Source organism: Arachis ipaensis, chromosome B6 (assembly GCF_059453495.1).
Source record: "Arachis ipaensis isolate K30076 ecotype BB chromosome B6, ASM5945349v1, whole genome shotgun sequence".
Taxonomy (NCBI): Eukaryota; Viridiplantae; Streptophyta; class Magnoliopsida; order Fabales; family Fabaceae; genus Arachis; species Arachis ipaensis.
The window spans coordinates 81,025,578-81,042,928 of NC_142441.1; the positions used below are offsets into that span (position 1 = coordinate 81,025,578).

Genomic DNA, 17,351 nt, shown 5'->3' on the forward strand with positions numbered 1-17,351 from the left:
GATGGAAGCTTTTGTCTTCCCTTTCCTCTTTCTAGAGGTTTCTCTGGCCTTAGGTGCCATCAATGGTTATGGAAAAAACAAAAAAAGCTATGCTTTTACCACACCAAACTTAGAATGTTGCTCGCCCTCGAGCAAAAGAAGAAAGAATAGAAGAAGAAAAAGAAGATATGGAGGAGATGGATGTGTGTGTGTATTCGGCCATATGGGTGGGATTGGGTGGGAGAGAGATGTTGAATTTTGAAGGTAGTGGGTGTATGGATGTGAGTGGTAAATGGAAAACAGAAGGGATGATCATGAATGGAAAGAGAGATGATGAGGTAGGTGGGGATCCTGTGGGGTCCACAGATCCTGAGATGATCCTGTGGGGTCCACAGATCCTAAGGTGTCAAGACATTTACATCCCTGCACCAATTTAGGCATGTAAAATGCCCTTGCACACAACTCTGGGCGTTCAGCACCAGGTTGGTGCCCATTTTGGGCGTTCAACGCCCATTTACTGCCTTTTCTGGCATTGAACGCCAGAACCATGCTTGTTCTGGGCGTTCAGTGCCAGGATGCTGCCCATTTTGGGCGTTCAGCGCCAGAACCATGCTCTCTTCTGGCGTTGAACGCCAGGCAGATGCTCCTCCAGGGTGTGATTTTTCTTCTGCTGTTTTTGATTCCGTCTTCAATTTTTCTCTTTATTTTGTGACTCCACATGATCATGAACCTATAAAGACATATAACTAAGAAAAATATAGTTAGATAAATAAAAATTGGGTTGCCTCCCAACAAGCGCTTCTTTAATGTCAATAGCTTGACAGTGGGCTCTCATGGAGCCTCACAAATGTTCAGAGCATTGTTGAGACTCTCCAACACCAAACTTAGAGTTTGGATATGGGAGTTCAACACCAAACTTAGAGTTTGGTTGTGGCCTCCCAACACCAAACTTAGAGTTTGGATATGGGAGTTCAACACCAAACTTAGAGTTTGGTTGTGGCCTCCCAACACCAAACTTAGAGTTTGACTGTGGGGGCTTTGGTTGACTCTGCTTTGAGAGAAGCTTTTCATGCTTCCTCTCCATGGTTGCAGAGGGAGATCCTTGAGTTTTAAACACAAGGGAGTCCTCATTCCATTGAAGGACTAGTTCACCTCTGTCAACATCAATCACAGCTCTTGCTGTGGCCAGGAAAGGTCTTCCTAGGATGATGGATTCATCCTCTTCCTTTCTAGTATCCAAGACTATGAAATCAGCAGGGATGTAAAGGCCTTCAACCTTTACTAATAAGTCCTCTACTTGTCCATATGCCTGTTTTCTTGAATTGTCTGCCATCTCTAATGAGATTTTAGCAGCTTGCACCCCATAGATTCCCAGTTTCTCTATTACAGAGAGGGGCATGAGGTTTATCCCTGAACCAAGGTCACACAGAGCCTTAAAGATCATGGTGCCTATAGTACAAGGTATTATGAACTTTCCAGGATCCTGTCTCTTCTGAGGCAATGTCAGTTGATCCAGATCACTTAGTTCATTGATGAACAAGGGAGGTTCAACTTCCCAAGCATCAATGCCAAATAATTTGGCATTCAGCTTCATGATTGCACCAAGAAACTTGGCAGTTTGCTCTTCAGTAACATCCTGATTCTCTTCAGAAGAGGAATACTCATCAAAGCTCATGAATGGCATAAGGAGGTTCAATGGAATCTCTATGGTCTCTAGATGATCCTCAGAGTCCTTTAGTTCCTCAGAGGGAAGCTCCTTATTGATCACTGGACGTCCCAGGAGGTCTTCCTCCTTGGGATTCACGTCCTCCACTCCCCTTGTAGGTTCGGCCATGGTGCTTATGTCAATGGCCTTGCACTCTCCTTTTGGGTTTTCTTTTGTAGTGCTTGGGAGAGTACTGGGAGGGATTTCAGTGATCCTTTTACTCAGCTGACCCACTTGTGCTTCTAGATTTCTAATGGAAGATCTTGTTTCATTCATGAAACTTACAGTGGCCTTAGATAGACCAGAGACTAAGTTTGTTAAATTAGAAGTATTTTGTTCAGAGTTCTCTGTCTGTTGCTGAGTGGATGATGGATAAGGTTTATTATTGTTAAACCTGTTTCTTCCACCATTATTAAAGCCTTGTTGAGGCTTTTGATCCTTCCATGAGAAATTTGGATGATTTCTCCATGATGAGTTATAGGTGTTTCCATAAGGTTCACCTAAGTAATTCACCTTTGCTATTGCAGGGATCTCAGGATCATAAGCTTCTTCTTCATAAGAAGCCTCTTGAGTACTGTTGGATGCAACTTGCATTCCATGCAGACTCTGAGAGATCATATTGACTTGCTGAGTCAATATTTTATTCTGAGCCAATATGGCATTCAGAGTATCAACTTCAAGAACTCCCTTCTTCATAGGCGTCCCATTACTCACAGGATTTCTTTCGGAAGTGTACATGAACTGGTTATTAGCAACCATGTCAATGAGTTCTTGAGCTTCTGCAGGCGTTTTCTTTAGGTGAGTGGATCCACCTGCAGAAGTGTCCAGTGACATCTTTGATAGCTCAGATAAACCATCATAGAATATATCCAGGATGGTCCATTCTGAAAGCATGTCAGAAGGACACTTTTTGGTCAACTGTTTGTATCTTTCCCAAGCTTCATAGAGGGATTCACCTTCTTTCTGTCTGAAGGTTTGAACATCCACTCTAAGCTTGCTCAGCTTTTGAGGAGGAAAGAACTTGGCTAGGCAAGCCTTGACCAGCTTATCCCAAGAGTTCAGGCTATCCTTAGGTTGAGAGTCCAACCATACTCTAGCTCTGTCTCTTACAGGAAAAGGGAAAAGCATGAGCCTGTAGACTTCGGGATCTACTCCATTAGTCTTAACAGTATCACATATCTGCAAGAATTCAATTAAGAACTGAAAAGGATCTTCAGATGGAAGTCCATGAAACTTGCAGTTCTGCTACATCAGAGAAACTAATTGAGGTTTCAGCTCAAAATTGTTTGCTCCAATGGCAGGAATGGAGATGCTTCTTCCATGTAAATTGGAATTAGGTGCAGTAAAGTCACCAAGCATTCTCCTTGCATTATTATTATTTTCAGCTGCCATCTTCTTTTCCTGTTTGATAATTTCTGACAGGTGCTTGCTGGTTTGTTGTAATTCAGCTTCTCTTAGTTTTCTCTTCAGAGTCCTTTCAGGATCTGGATCTGCTTCAACAAGAATATTCTTGTCCTTGCTCCTGCTCATATGACAAAGAAGAGGGCACAGAAAAATAATAATAATAGAGATCCCTTTTTTTTTGAATAGAGGGAGAGATGTTAGTAGATGAATAAACAAATAGAAGGAGATGAGAGAGAAGAAAATTTTCGAAAATAATTTTTGAAAAATGTTAGTAATTTTCGAATTTTTTTTTAAATCAAAGATTAAAATAATTAGTTAATTAAAAAGAAATTTTGAAAAAGAGGGAAGATATTTTCGAAAATTAGAGAGAGAGAGTTAGTTAGGTGGTTTTGAAAAAGATAAGAAACAAACAAAAAGTTAGTTAGTTAGTTGAAACAAATTTTGAAAATCAATTTTGAAAAGATAAGAAGTTAGGAAGTTAGAAAATATATTTTGAAATCAAATTTTTGAAAAAGATATGATGAGAAGATATTTTTTAAAAAGATATGATAGAAATTAGTTTTGAAAAAGATTTGATTTTTTAAAAGTCACAATTAATGACTTGATTCACAAGAAATCACAAGATATGATTCTAGAACTTAAAGCTTGAATCTTTCTTAACAAGCAAGTAACAAACTTGAAATTTTTGAATCAAAACATTACTTGATGATGTTATTTTCGAAAATTATGAGACAAAATTAAGAAAAGATTTTTGAAAAATATTTTTGTAATTTTCGAAAATAACTAAGAAAAATAAAAAAGATTTGATTTTTGAAAAAGATTTTGAAAAAGATAAGATTTTTTTAAAATGAAAATTTGATTTGACTCATAAAAACAACTTGATTTTAAAAATTTTTGAAAAAAAATCAAATCTAATTTTCGAATTTGATGAGAAGAAAAATGGAAAGATATTTTTTTTTATTTTTGAAAATTTTTTTTTTTGATGAGAGAGAAAAACATGAAAAAGATGCAATGCATGCAAATTTTAGATCAAAACTATGAATGTATGCACGAATGCTATGAATGTCAAGATGAACACCAAGAACACCGTGAATATCATGATAAACATCAAGAACATATTTTTGAAAAATTTTATATGCAAAGAAAACATGCAAGACACCAAACTTAGAAATCTTTCATGTTTAGACTCTAATAAAAAATGCACATGTAAAACAAGAAAAGACACAAAACAAGAAAACATCAAGATCAAACAAGAAGACTGACCAAGAACAACTTGAAGATCATGAAGAACACTATGAATGCATGAAATTTTCGAAAAATGCAAGATGCGTATGCAATTGACACCAAACTTATGATATGACTCAAGACTCAAACAAGAAATACAAACTATTTTTGATTTTTATGATTTTATGATTTTTTTGTATTTTCTTTTAATTTTTTTCGAAAATTATTGTGAAAAATAAAAATAAGGATTCCAAAATTTTTAATATGAATTCCAGGAATCTTGCCATGTTAGTCTTAAAGCTCCAATCAAAGGGTCAGGCATGGCTTAATAGCCAGCCAAGCTTTAATAAAAATATGAGTGTAATTCAGACATGACAAGCCTAACATGCCCTATCCAGAAGAATTGGGCATGACTCCATTGAGGTGATTAGTTGAAGACCAATCCCAAAGCAGTTTGGGTATGGCTTTACAGCCAGATAGGCTTCAACATGCTTCATGAAACACTAGAATTCATTCTTAAAAATTCTTAAGAAAAATAATATTCTTGAAAACATTTTTTTTTCGAAAACAAGTGAAAAATTTTTGAAAGGAAAACAAAAAGAAAATTACCTAATCTGAGCAACAAGATGAACCGTCAATTGTCCAAACTCGAACAATCCCAGGCAACGGCACCAAAAACTTGGTACGCGGAATCGTGATTACACTTTAATTATGTAAAATTCATTCCTCTTTCTTTCCCTGGACATGGCGCTAAAAACATGATGCCAAGACCATGGTTCACAACTCCGTGTAACTAACCAGCAAGTGCACTGGGTCATCCAAGTAATACCTTACGTGAGTAAGGGTCGAATCCCACGGAGATTGTTGGTATGAAGCAAGCTATGGTCACCTTGCAAATCTCAGTTAGGCATTTACATAATTGATAATGGTGTTTTCGAATATTAATTAATAGAATAGGGATAGAAATACTTATGTAATTCATTGGTGAGAATTTCAGATAAGCGAATGGAGATGCTTTCGTTCCTCTGAACCTCTGCTTTCCTGCTATCTTCATCCAATCAGTCTTACTCCTTTCCATGGCTGGCTTTATGCAAGGGCATCACCATTGTCAGTGGCTACAACCCCTCCTCTCAGTGAAAAATATGCTCACATGCTCTATCACAGCACGGCTAATCATCGGTCGATTCTCGATCATGCTGGAATAGGATTCACCCTCCTTTTGCGTTTGTCACTAACGCCCAGCACTCGCGAGTTTGAAGCTCGTCACAGTCATTCAATCATTGAATCCTACTCGGAATACCACAGACAAGGTTTAGACTTTCCGGATTCTCTTGAATGCCGCCATCATTCTAGCTTACACCACGAAGATTCCGATTAAGAGATCTAAGAGATACTCATTCAATTCGAATGTAGAACGGAAGTGGTTGTCAGGCACGCGTTCATAGGGAATGATGATGATTGTCACGTTCATCACATTCAGGTTGAAGTGCGAATGAATATCTTAGAAGCAAAATAAGAAGAATTGAATAGGAAACAGTAGTACTTTGCATTAATCATTGAGGAACAGCAGAGCTCCACACCTTAATCTATGGAGTGTAGAAACTCTACCGTTAAAAATACATAAGTGATATGTCCAGACATGGCCGAATGGCCAGCCCCTCTGATCTAAGAACCAGTCATCCAAAGATGATCAAAAGATTCAAAGATGGTTCCTAAGATGACTAATACAATAGTAAAAGGTCCTATTTATAATAAACTAGCTACTAGGGTTTACATGAGTAAGTAATTGATGCATAAATCCACTTCCGGGGCCCACTTGGTGTGTGTTTGGGCTGAGCTTGAGTGTTGCACGTGTAGAGGTCTTTCTTGGAGTTCAACGCCAGCTTTTGTGCCAGTTTGGGCGTTCAACTCTAGTTTTGGCTCCTTTTCTGGCACTGGACGCCAGATTTGGGCAGAAAGCTGGCGTTGAACGCCAGTTTACGTCATTTATTCTTGGCCAAAGTATGGACTATTATATATTGCTGGAAAGCCCTGGATGTCTACTTTCCAACGCAATTGGAAGCGCGCCATTTCGAGTTCTTTAGCTCCAGAAAATCCACTTTGAGTGCAGGGAGGTCAGAATCCAACAGCATCAGCAGTCCTTCTTCAACCTCTGAATCTGATTTTTGCTCAAGTCCCTCAATTTCAGCCAGAAAATACCTGAAATCACAGAAAAACACACAAACTCATAGTAAAGTCCAGAAATGTGAATTTAACATTAAAACTAATGAAAACATCCCTAAAAGTAACTAGATCCTACTAAAAACATACTAAAAACAATGTCAAAAAGCATATAAATTATCCGCTCATCAAAAGCCCAGGATGTCTACTTTCCAACGCAATTTAGAGCGCACCTATTGGGCTTCTGTAGTTCCAAAAAATCTACTTTGAGTGCAGGGAGGTCATAATCCAACAGTATCTGCAGTCCTTTTTCAGCCTCTGAATCAGATTTTTGCTCAGGTCCCTTAATTTCGGCCAGAAAATACCTGAAATCACAGAAAAACATACAAACTCATAGTTAAGTCCAAAAATGTGATTTTTAAATAAAAACTAATAAAAACATAATAAAAACTAACTAAAACATACTAAAAACAATGCCAAAAAGCGTATAAATTATCCGCTCATCACAACACCAAACTTAAATTGTTGCTTGTCCCCAAGCAACTGAAAATCATATAAGATAAAAAGAATAGAATGTACAATGAATTCCAAAAACATCTATGAAGATCAGTATTAATTAGATGAGCAGGGCTTTTAGCTTTTTGCTTCTGAACAGTTTTGGCATCTCACTTTATCCCTTGAAGTTCAGAATGATTGGCATCTATAGGAACTCAGAATCCAGATAGTGTTATTGATTTTCCTAGTTAAGTATGTTGATTCTTGAACACGGCTACTTTATTAGTCTTGGCCGTGACCCTAAGCATTTTGTTTTCCAGTATTACCACCGGATACATAAATGCCACAGACACATGACTGGGTGAACCTTTTCAGATTGTGACTCAGCTTTGCTAAAGTCCCCAGTGAGAGGTGTCCAGGGCTCTTAAGCACACTCTTTTTGCTTTGGACCACGACTTTAACCGCTCAGTCTCAAGTTTTCACTTGACACCTGATGCCAGGGCATCCTGGCCAGTTTTACTGACCTTTTCTTTACTGTTTTTAGGTTAGTTTCATGCATTTCCTTAGGAAATAAGCTAGTTTTGGGTAGATATTCACTTACACCTTGATTCAAGCATACATTGTGCATTTCACATTATTTCATGAGGATTTTGCATAAGTTTAGTGACAAATTGTATGTTGCATTGCCCATGACTTGGACTAGAACTTTGATGCACTCTATTGCTTGATTTCAGGACCAAAGGAAGCAAGGAAAGGGAGGAAACTTGCAAGATTAATGAGAAAAGTGATTGCCAATGACACTCTCAAAGCCATCATTGCCCACGTTAAGAGTCACGTTAACTAAGTTAACGTGAACTCTAACGTGGAAAAGGGAAGTTGAGCCAACGTTAGTGACACTTAACATTGTCACTAACGTTGGCAAACACTCATGAGTGGCCACGTTAGAGCCCACGTTAACCTAGTTAACGTGACCTCTAACGTTAAAGGGGGAAGAGAAGCCAACGTTAGTGACATTCAACATTGTCACTAACGTTGGCCTAAGGATGCAACACACCACGTTAACTCCCACGTTAACTTGGTTAACGTAGGAGCTAACGTAAAAAGTGAGAGTTGTCGATAACGTTAGTGACACTCAACATTGTCACTAACGTTGGAAGCAACCACACAAACCCCCAAGGAGCCACGTTAACTTCCACGTTAACTTAGTTAATGTGGAAGCTAACGATGAGGAATGAATGATGAGCCAACGTTAGTGACACTCAACATTGTCACTAACGTTGGGATGGCTAAGAATGGCCACGTTAGAAGCCACGTTAACCTAGTTAACGTGGACTTTAACGTGAGATCTAGGGGCACATTGGAACGTTAATGACAATGTTGAGTGTCACTAACGTTCTCGAAGGTTGGCAAGGCCACGTTAGAAGCCACGTTAACCTAGTTAACGTGGGCTTTAACGTGAAGCAAAAAGGGGCACACTAGAACGTTAGTGACAATGTTGAGTGTCACTAACGTTCTCGAAGGTTGGCAAGGCCACGTTAGAAGCCACGTTAACCTAGTTAACGTGGGATCTAACGTGAGGCAAGGGGGTACATTGGAACGTTAGTGAAAATGTTAAGTGTCACTAACGTTCCCGAACTTATACTTTCACTAAATGATTAACACCCCTTACGCCCTGAGCTAAAGTCTCTGCCCACTTAACACTTTCTCTCTGCAAGTAAAGCCAAGCACAAATGAAGAAAAGAACTGCTTCAAACTCAAGATCCAAAGGCCCAAGACTTGAAGAGCAAACTAGAAGCTGAGAAGAGTAGTATATATAGGAGTAGCTTTGAATTGTAAAAGAGAGTTTTGAGGAGGCTGGAAGAGGAGAACTACTCTCTGTATTTTACTTTCTCTGCATTTTCTAGTTTTATGATGTATTCTCCATCTTTGTTTTCATTTTCTAGAGCTATGAACAACTAAACCCCTTTCATTGGGTTAGGGAGCTCTGTTGTAATTTGATGGATCAATACTAATTTTCATTATTCTTCTTCTATCTTTTCTCTTGATTTTACTTGAAAGCTTTCGATCTTCATCCAATTGAGTAGTTATCTTGGAAGAGAAGCTATTCAAACTTGGATCTCTTTTGAACCATGAAAGAGGAATGAAGAGATTAAGCTAGAAATGCTTTCTCATGCTGGACCAAATTGGGTTTGGATGGGTAAGTGACTATAACCCTCTCAATACTTGATTTGGGAAATGCATGTGGTATAATCAGTGACCATACTTCATCTCTTCTCATGAGCAATTGACCAAGGAATTAGCTATTGATCAAGATTTGAGAGATTGAATTGTAAGAAATTGTAATTCAATCACTTAAGATTGCCAAGGAGATCAATGAGTGCATTGATTAAGGAAGAGATGAAAATGAACTTGATCCGGAGAATTGCAACATCTCCTAAGCCCAATGAACTCCCCATCTCTGATCTTACCCATTCTCTTTAATTTCTGCCATTTACTTTTATGAGCAAATCCCCCATTCCTATTTACAATTCTGCAATTTATTTTCAGTTATTTACTTCCAATCCTTTAATCCTAGCATTTACTTTTCTGTTATTTACATTCCCGCCATTTTATTTTCTGCAACTCTCAACCAATATTCTGGATTCGCTCAACTAGAACATTCTTCTAATTAAAGTTGCTTGATCAATCAATCCCTGTGGGATTCGACCTCACTCTATTGTGAGTTTTTACTTGACGACAAATTCGGTAGACTTGTCGAAGGGAGATTTGTTGTGAGACAAGTTTTCCGTGCATCAAGTTTATGGCACCGTTGCCGGGGATTGATTGTGCATCAACAATGATTAAATTGGAAGATCACTAGATTGAGCATTTTTATTTTGTGAATTTCATTTTCTGTTTTAGTGATTTACTTTTTGTTTTAGTTAAACTTCTTCCCTTTCCCGTCTACTCTTTTGTTCTTCTTAGTTATTTTCAATTCTGTTTGCTAACCCACTAACTGTTTGATATATTGCATCACCCACAACTAACAGTAATTCTGACAGAAATACTTTCTGCACCTATCTTTTCTTGCTTGCACTTGATGGTTGTATGACAGGGAGAAGAAGCGGGGCTTCAACTTCCTTCGATTCTGAACCTGAGAGGACCTTCCTTAGATTAAGGAGGGAGGCAAGAGGAAAGAAAGTGGTTGGTGCTGAGGAAGAATAGGAATTCTTTGAAACAAACATGGAAGACAACATGAAAAACCATCATGAAGAAGAAGATCACAACCATGGGGGAGGAGGTAGAGCAAATCATGCTGGGGAGGATAGAAGAGTTTTGGGCTCTTACATCAATCCAAACCCAGGCAATTGTGGAAGTTGCATCCAAAAGCCAACAATCCATGCCAACAACTTTGAACTTAAACCACAGCTCATCACCCTTGTTCAGAACAACTGTTCGTTTGGAGGAAGTGTTCAAGAAGACCATTGAGGAAGCCATAGATGTTATTGAAATAGTAGCAGAGAACGACTACTTCTATGCTTTCGAAAGAGGGAACACAAGAGGAGTAATGGAGCTAAACAATGTAGATGCTCTGTTGGCCCAAAACAAGCTCATTACGCAGCAGCTGGCTGACCTCACCAAGAAGATGGAGATGAACTAAGTAGCAGCAATCTCCACTTCATCAACAATCCAAGAAGGAGTGAATGAAGAAGCAGAGGTGAGTCAGGAGCAAGCCAACTACATTGGGAGTTCAACAAGGAAAAACTATGATCCATACTCCAAGACCTACAACCCTGGATGGAGAAACCACCCAAACTTTGGGTGGGGAAGTGAGCAAGATCAAAACCAAGACCAGAGACGTTACAACTCTAACAACAATGCAGCTCACCAGCAATTCACACAGAGGACGTCTCAAAACCCCACAACAACACTTCTTCATATACTTATCAAAACCAAAATAGCACATCTGCTCCGAATCTCCCATCAATTGATGACAAGCTCTCTGAGATTGAAGTCTTACTTGAAGGAATATGCCAAGAGATTCAAGAAAATAAGGTGTTCAAAGAGGAAGTGCGAGCCAATGTTAAGAACCAGGGAGAGACCATTAGGAAGCTGGAATTCCAGGTGGGATATTTAGCTGAGAAGATTCCCAAACCTACCGATAGCTTCCCAAGTGACACGGAGAAAAACCCCAAGGGAGAAGCAAAGAAAGTAAGATGGGACGATTGCAAAATGGTCACTACGAGTGATCAAGAGACTGAAGACAAGCAAGGCAAATTTTGCAAACAACCTGAAGACAACTCAAAGGAGGAGGATAGAGATCACCAAGAACGAGAAATCTCACAACAAGAGTTGTTGAAGCTCTGTGCTCCCTTCCCTCAACTGCTCAATGGTGCTGTGGGAAAGAGAATATACTCAAGGTTCCTAGACTTGTTTGCATCTTTGCATGTAAACCTTCACGCCACAAGCACATGGTTAGGAACAGTTTGGTTTAGCCACTTAGGCCAGGATTTTATTCATGTGGGCCCTCCTATCCACTGATGCTCAAAGCCTTGGATCCTTTTTATTTTACCCTTGCCTTTTGGTTTAAAGGGTTATTGGATTTTTCTGCTTGCTTTTTTTTTCTTTTCTTTCTCTCTTTTTTTTTTCGGATATATATATTTTTTTCTGCAAGCTTTTCACTACTTTTTCTTGCTTCAAGAATCAATTTTATGATTTTTTAGATTATCAAATAACATTTCTACTTTTCCATCATTCTTTCAAGAGCCAACAATTTTAACATTCATGAACAATCAAATTCAAAAATATGCACTGTTCAAGCATTCATTCAGAAAGACAAAAGTATTGCCACCACATCAAAATAATTAATCTGTTATAAAATTCAAAATTCATGCACTTCTTTTTCTTTTTCAATTAAAAATATTTTCCATTTAAGAAAGGTGATGGATTCATTTTCATTGCTTTAAGGCATAGACACTTAGATACTAGTGATCATCTAATAAAGACACAAGCATAAATACACACAAAGCATAAAAATTCAAAAAACAGAAAATAAAGAATAAGGAGATTAAAGAACGGGTCCACCTTAGTGATCGCGGCTTGTTCTTCCTCATGAAGATCTAATGGAGTGCTTGAGCTCCTCAATGTCCCTTCCTTGTCTTTGTTGCTCCTTTCTCATGACTCTTTGATCTTCTCTAATTTCATGGAGGAGGATGGAATGCTCTTGGTGCTACACCCTTAGTTGTCCCATGTTGGAACTTAATTCTCCTAGGGAGGTGTTGATTTGCTCCCAATAGTTTTATGGAGGAAAATGCATCCCTTGAGGCATCTCAGGGATTTCATGGTGAGGAATTTCCTCATGTCTATGAGTGGGATCTCTTGTTTGCTCCATCCTTTTCTTAGTGATGGGCTTATCCTCATCAATGAGGATGTCTTCCTCTATGTCAATTCTAGCAGAATTGCAGAGGTGACAAATAAGATGAGGAAAGGCTAACCTTGCCAAAGTAGAGGACTTGTCTGCCACCTTGTAGAGTTCTTGGGATATAACTTCATGAACTTCTACTTCCTCCCTAATCATGATGCTATGGATCATGATAGCCCGGTCTATAGTAACTTCAGACCGGTTGCTAGTGGGAATGATTGAGCGTTGGATGAACTCCAACCACCCCCTAGCCACGGGCTTGAGGTCATGCCTTCTTAGTTGAACCGGCTTCCCTCTTGAATCTCTCTTCCATTGAGCGCCCTCTTCACAGATGTCTATGAGGACTTGGTCCAACCTTTGATCAAAGTTGACCCTTCTAGTGTAGGGGTGTGCATCTCCTTGCATCGTGGGCAAGTTGAATGCCAACCTTACATTCTCTAGACTAAAATCTAAGCATTTCCCCCGAACCATTGTAAGCCAATTCTTTGGGTCCGGGTTCACACTTTGATCATGGTTCTTGTTGATCCATGCATTGGCATAGAACTCTTGAACCATTAAGATTCTGACTTGTTGAATGGGGTTGGTGAGAACTTCCAACCTCTTCTTCAAATCTCATGTCGGATCTCCGGATATTCACCTTTTTTGAGTTTGAAAGGGACCTCGGGGATTACCTTCTTCTTGGCCACAACTTCATAGAAGTGGTCTTGGTGCACCCTTGAGATGAATCTCTCCATCTCCCATGACTCGGAGGTGGAAGCTTTTTCCTTCCCTTTTCTCTTTCTAGAGGTTTCTCCGGCCTTAGGTGCCATAAATGGTTATGGAAAAACAAAAAGCAACGCTTTTACCACACCAAACTTAGAAGGTTTGCTCGTCCTCGAGCAAAAGAAGAAAGAAGAGAGTAGAAGAAGAAGAAATAGAGGAGATGGAGGGGGCTTAGTATTTTGGCCAAAGGGGAGAAGTAGTGTGTATGTTGTGTGAAAATGAAGGAGCGAAGATGGGTTTATATAGGAGTAGAGAGGGGGGTATGGTTCGGCCATTATGGGTGGGTTTGGGTGGGAAAGTGGTTTGAATTTGAATGGTGAGGTAGGTGGCGTTTTATGAAGGATGGATGTGAGTGGTGAAGAGAATGGTGGGATTTGATAGGTGAGGGGTTTTAGGGAAGAGGTATTGAGGTGATTGGTGAATGGGTGAAGAAGAGAGAGAGAGGTGGGGTAGGTGGGGATCTTGAGGTGTCAAGGATATCTCATCCCTGCACCAAGTGGCGTGCAAAAATGCCCCTTTCTGCCAATCCTGGCGTTAAACGCCAGGCTGCTGCCCATTTTTGGCGTTTAACGCTAGCTTCTTGCCCATTCCTGGCGTTAAACGCCAGTCTGGTGCCCATTTCTAGCGTTAAACACCCAGAATGGTGCCAGACTGGGCGTTTAACACCCATTCTGCTACCCTTACTGGCGTTTAAACGCTAGTAAGTTTCTCCTCCAAGGTGTTCTATTTTTCATTCTGTTTTTCAGTCTGTTTTTGCTTTTTCAATTATTTTTGTGACTTCACATGATCATCAACCTACAAAAAACATAAAATAACAATGGAAAATAACATAGATAAGTAAAATTGGGTTGCCTCCCAACAAGCGCTTCTTTAATGTCAATAGCTTGACAGTGGGCTCTCATGGAGCCTCACAGATATTTAGAGCAATGTTGGAACCTTCCAACACCAAACTTTTGAGTTTGAATGTGGGGGTTCAACACCAAACTTAAAGTTTGGTTGTGGCCTCTCAACACCAAACTTAGAGTTTGACTGTGGGGGCTCTGTTTGCCTCTGTATTGAGAGAAGCTCTTCATGCTTCCTCTCCATGGTTACAGAGGGATATCCTTGAGCTTTAAACACAAGGGAGTCTTCATTCACTTGAATGATCAATTCTCCTCTGTCAACATCAATTACAGCTTTTGTTTTGGCTAGGAAGGGTCTGCTAAGGATGATGGATTCATCCATACACTTCCCAGTCTCTAGGATTATGAAATCAGCAGGGATGTAGTGGCCTTCAACCTTTACCAAGACATCCTCTAGAAGTCCATAAGCCTGTTTCTTTGAATTGTCTGTCATCTCCAGTGAGATTCTTGCAACTTGTACCTCAATGATCCCTAGCTTCTCCATTATAAAGAGAGGCATGAGGTTTATGCTTGACCCTAGGTCACACAGAGCCTTCTCAAAGGTCATGGTGCCTATGGTACAAGGTATTGAGAACTTTCAAGGATCTTGTCTCTTCAGAGGTAATTTTTGCCTAGTCAAGTCATCCAGTTCTTTAGTGAGCAATGGAGGTTCATTCTCCCAAGTCTCATTACTAAATAACTTGGCGTTTAGCTTCAAGATTGCTCCAAGGTACTTAGCAACTTGCTCTTCAATAACATCTTCATCCTCTTCAGAGGAAGAATACTCATCAGAGCTCATGAATGGCAGGAGTAAATTCAATAGAATCTCTATGGTCTCTGTATAAGCCTCAGATTCCCATGGTTTCTCATCAGGGAATTCCATGGAGGCTAGTAGACGTCCATTGAGGTCTTTCTCAGTTGAGATCACTGCCTCTTCCACCTCTCCAGGTTTGACCATGTGAGACGTGTTTATGGCCTTGCACTCTCTCTTTGGATTCTCTTCTGTATTGCTTGGGAGAATACTAGGAGGGAGTTCAGTAACTTTTTTACTCAGCTGACCTACTTGTGCCTCCAAATTTCTAATGGAGGACCTTGTTTCAGTCATGAAACTTTGAGTGGTTTTAATTAGATCAGAGACTATGGGTGCTAAGTCAGAGTGACTTTGCTTAGAATTCTCTGTCTGTTGCTGAGAAGATGATGGAAAAAGTTTGCTATTGTTAAACCTGTTTCTTCCACCATTATTGTTATTGAAGCCTTGTTGAGGCCTCTGTTGGTCCTTCCATGAGATATTTGGATGATTTCTCCATGAAGGATTATAGGTGTTTCCATAGGAATCTCCCATGTAATTCACCTCTTCCATTGCTGGGTTCTCAGGATCATAAGCTTCTTTTTCAGGGGAAGTTTCCTTAGTACTGGCTGGTGCAGCTTGCATTCCAGACAAACCTTGAGAAATCAAATTGACTTGCTGAGTCAATATTTTATTCTGAGCCAGTATGGCATTCAGAGTATCAATCTCAAGAACTCTTTTCTTCTGATTTGTCCCATTATTCACGGGGTTCCTTTCATAAGTGTACATGAATTGGTTATTTGCAACCCATCTCAATGAGTTCCTGAGCTTCTATAGGCGTCTTCTTCAGATGAAGAGATCCTCCAGCAGAGCTGTCCAATGACATCTTGGACAGTTCAGACAGACCATCATAGAAGATACCTATGGTGCTCCATTCAGAAAACATGTCAGAAGGACACCTTCTGATCAATTGCTTGTATCTTTCCCAAGCTTCATAGAGGGATTCTCCTTCCTTCTGTTTGAAGGTTTGGACTTCCACTCTAAGCTTGCTCAATTTTTGAGGTGGAAAGAACTTTGCCAAGAAGGCATTGACTAGCTTTTCCCAAGAGTTCAGGCTTTCTTTGGGTTGTGAATCCAACCATGTCCTAGCTCTGTCTCTTACAGCAAAAGGGAAAAGCATAAGTCTGTAGACTTCAGGGTCAACCCCATTGGTCTTGACAGTATCACAGATTTGTAAGAATTCAGCTAAGAACTGATGAGGATCTTCCAAGGAAAGTCCATGACACTTGCAATTCTGTTGCATTTAGAGAAACTAATTGAGGCTTAAACTCAAAGTTGTTTGCTCCAATAGCAGGGATTGAGATGCTTCTCCCATAGAAGTTAAGAGTAGGTGCAGTAAAGTCACCAAGCACCTTCCTTGTATTGTTGACATTGTTGTTTTCGGCTGCCATGGCTTCTTCTTGTTTGAAAAGCTCTGTTAGGTCCTCTATAGAGAGTTGTACTTTAGCTTCTCTTAGCTTTCGCTTCAAGGTCCTTGCAGGTTCAGGGTCAGCCTCAACAAGAATGCTTTTGTCCTTGCTCCTGCTCATATGAAAGAGAAGAGAACAAGAAAGTATGGAATCCTCTATGTTACAGTATAGAGATTCCTTGAAGTGTCAGAGGAAATGAAGAATAGAAGGAGAAGGTAGAAAGAGAAGAATTCGAACTTATCAAGAGGGATAGAGTTCAAATTGTTGATAGTGGAGGAGTGTTAGTCCTTAAATAGAAGGATGTGAGAAGACAGAAAGAATTTTCGAAATTGAAGTAAAAGATTTTGAAATAATTAAAAGAAATTTTGAAAATTTTATTGACGATTTTCGAAAACTAAGATTGGGAAAGAAATTAAGTGATTTTTGAAAAGATTTTGAAATTAGAAATCAAAAAGATATGATTGAAAATTAATTTTGAAAAAGATGTGATTGAAAAGATATGATTGAGAAGATATGATTGAAAATCAAATTAAAAAGAGAAAGTTTTAAAATTAAAGTTGATTACTTGACTAACAAGAAAATAAAAGATATGATTCTAAAATTTAAAATTTGATCCTTCCTTAATAGGCAAGTAACAACTTGAAAATTTTGAATTAAATTACTAATTGTAGCAAGGATTTTCAAAAATAGTAAAAAAAAATAAAAAAATGGAAAGGAATTGATTTTGAAGAGATATGATTGAAAAGATATGATTTGAAAAAGATTTGATTTTGAAAAATTATGAAGATTTGAAAAAAATTTGGATTGAAAACAAAATCTTCCCACTAGTGTCATCCTGGCGTTAAACGGCCAGGATGGCATCCATTCTGGTGTTTAACGCCCAAAATGCTACCTTTTTGGGCGTTAAACGCCCAGCCAGATACCCTGGCTGGCGTTTAAACGCCAGTTTTCCTTCTTCACGAGGCGTTTTGAATGTCCAGCTTTTTCTATGTAATTCCTCTGCTGAATGTTCTGAATCTTCAATTTTCTGTGTTATTGACTTGAAAAGACACAATTTTGAATTTTTTTTTGAATTTTTAATGAT

At 39.1% G+C, this 17,351-nt stretch overlaps 2 non-coding genes across 2 annotated transcripts; both read left to right on the forward strand.

The window, feature by feature from the left end:
- Positions 1-2,572: 2,572 nt before the first annotated feature.
- On the forward strand, positions 2,573-2,680 carry LOC148561500 (small nucleolar RNA R71). The gene has a single exon (XR_015887735.1). It is a non-coding gene; the product is annotated as a small nucleolar RNA R71 (small nucleolar RNA).
- Positions 2,681-15,742: 13,062 nt separating this feature from the next.
- On the forward strand, positions 15,743-15,846 carry LOC148561501 (small nucleolar RNA R71). Its single transcript, XR_015888282.1, has one exon. It is a non-coding gene; the product is annotated as a small nucleolar RNA R71 (small nucleolar RNA).
- The last annotated feature ends 1,505 nt before the right edge of the window (positions 15,847-17,351 follow it).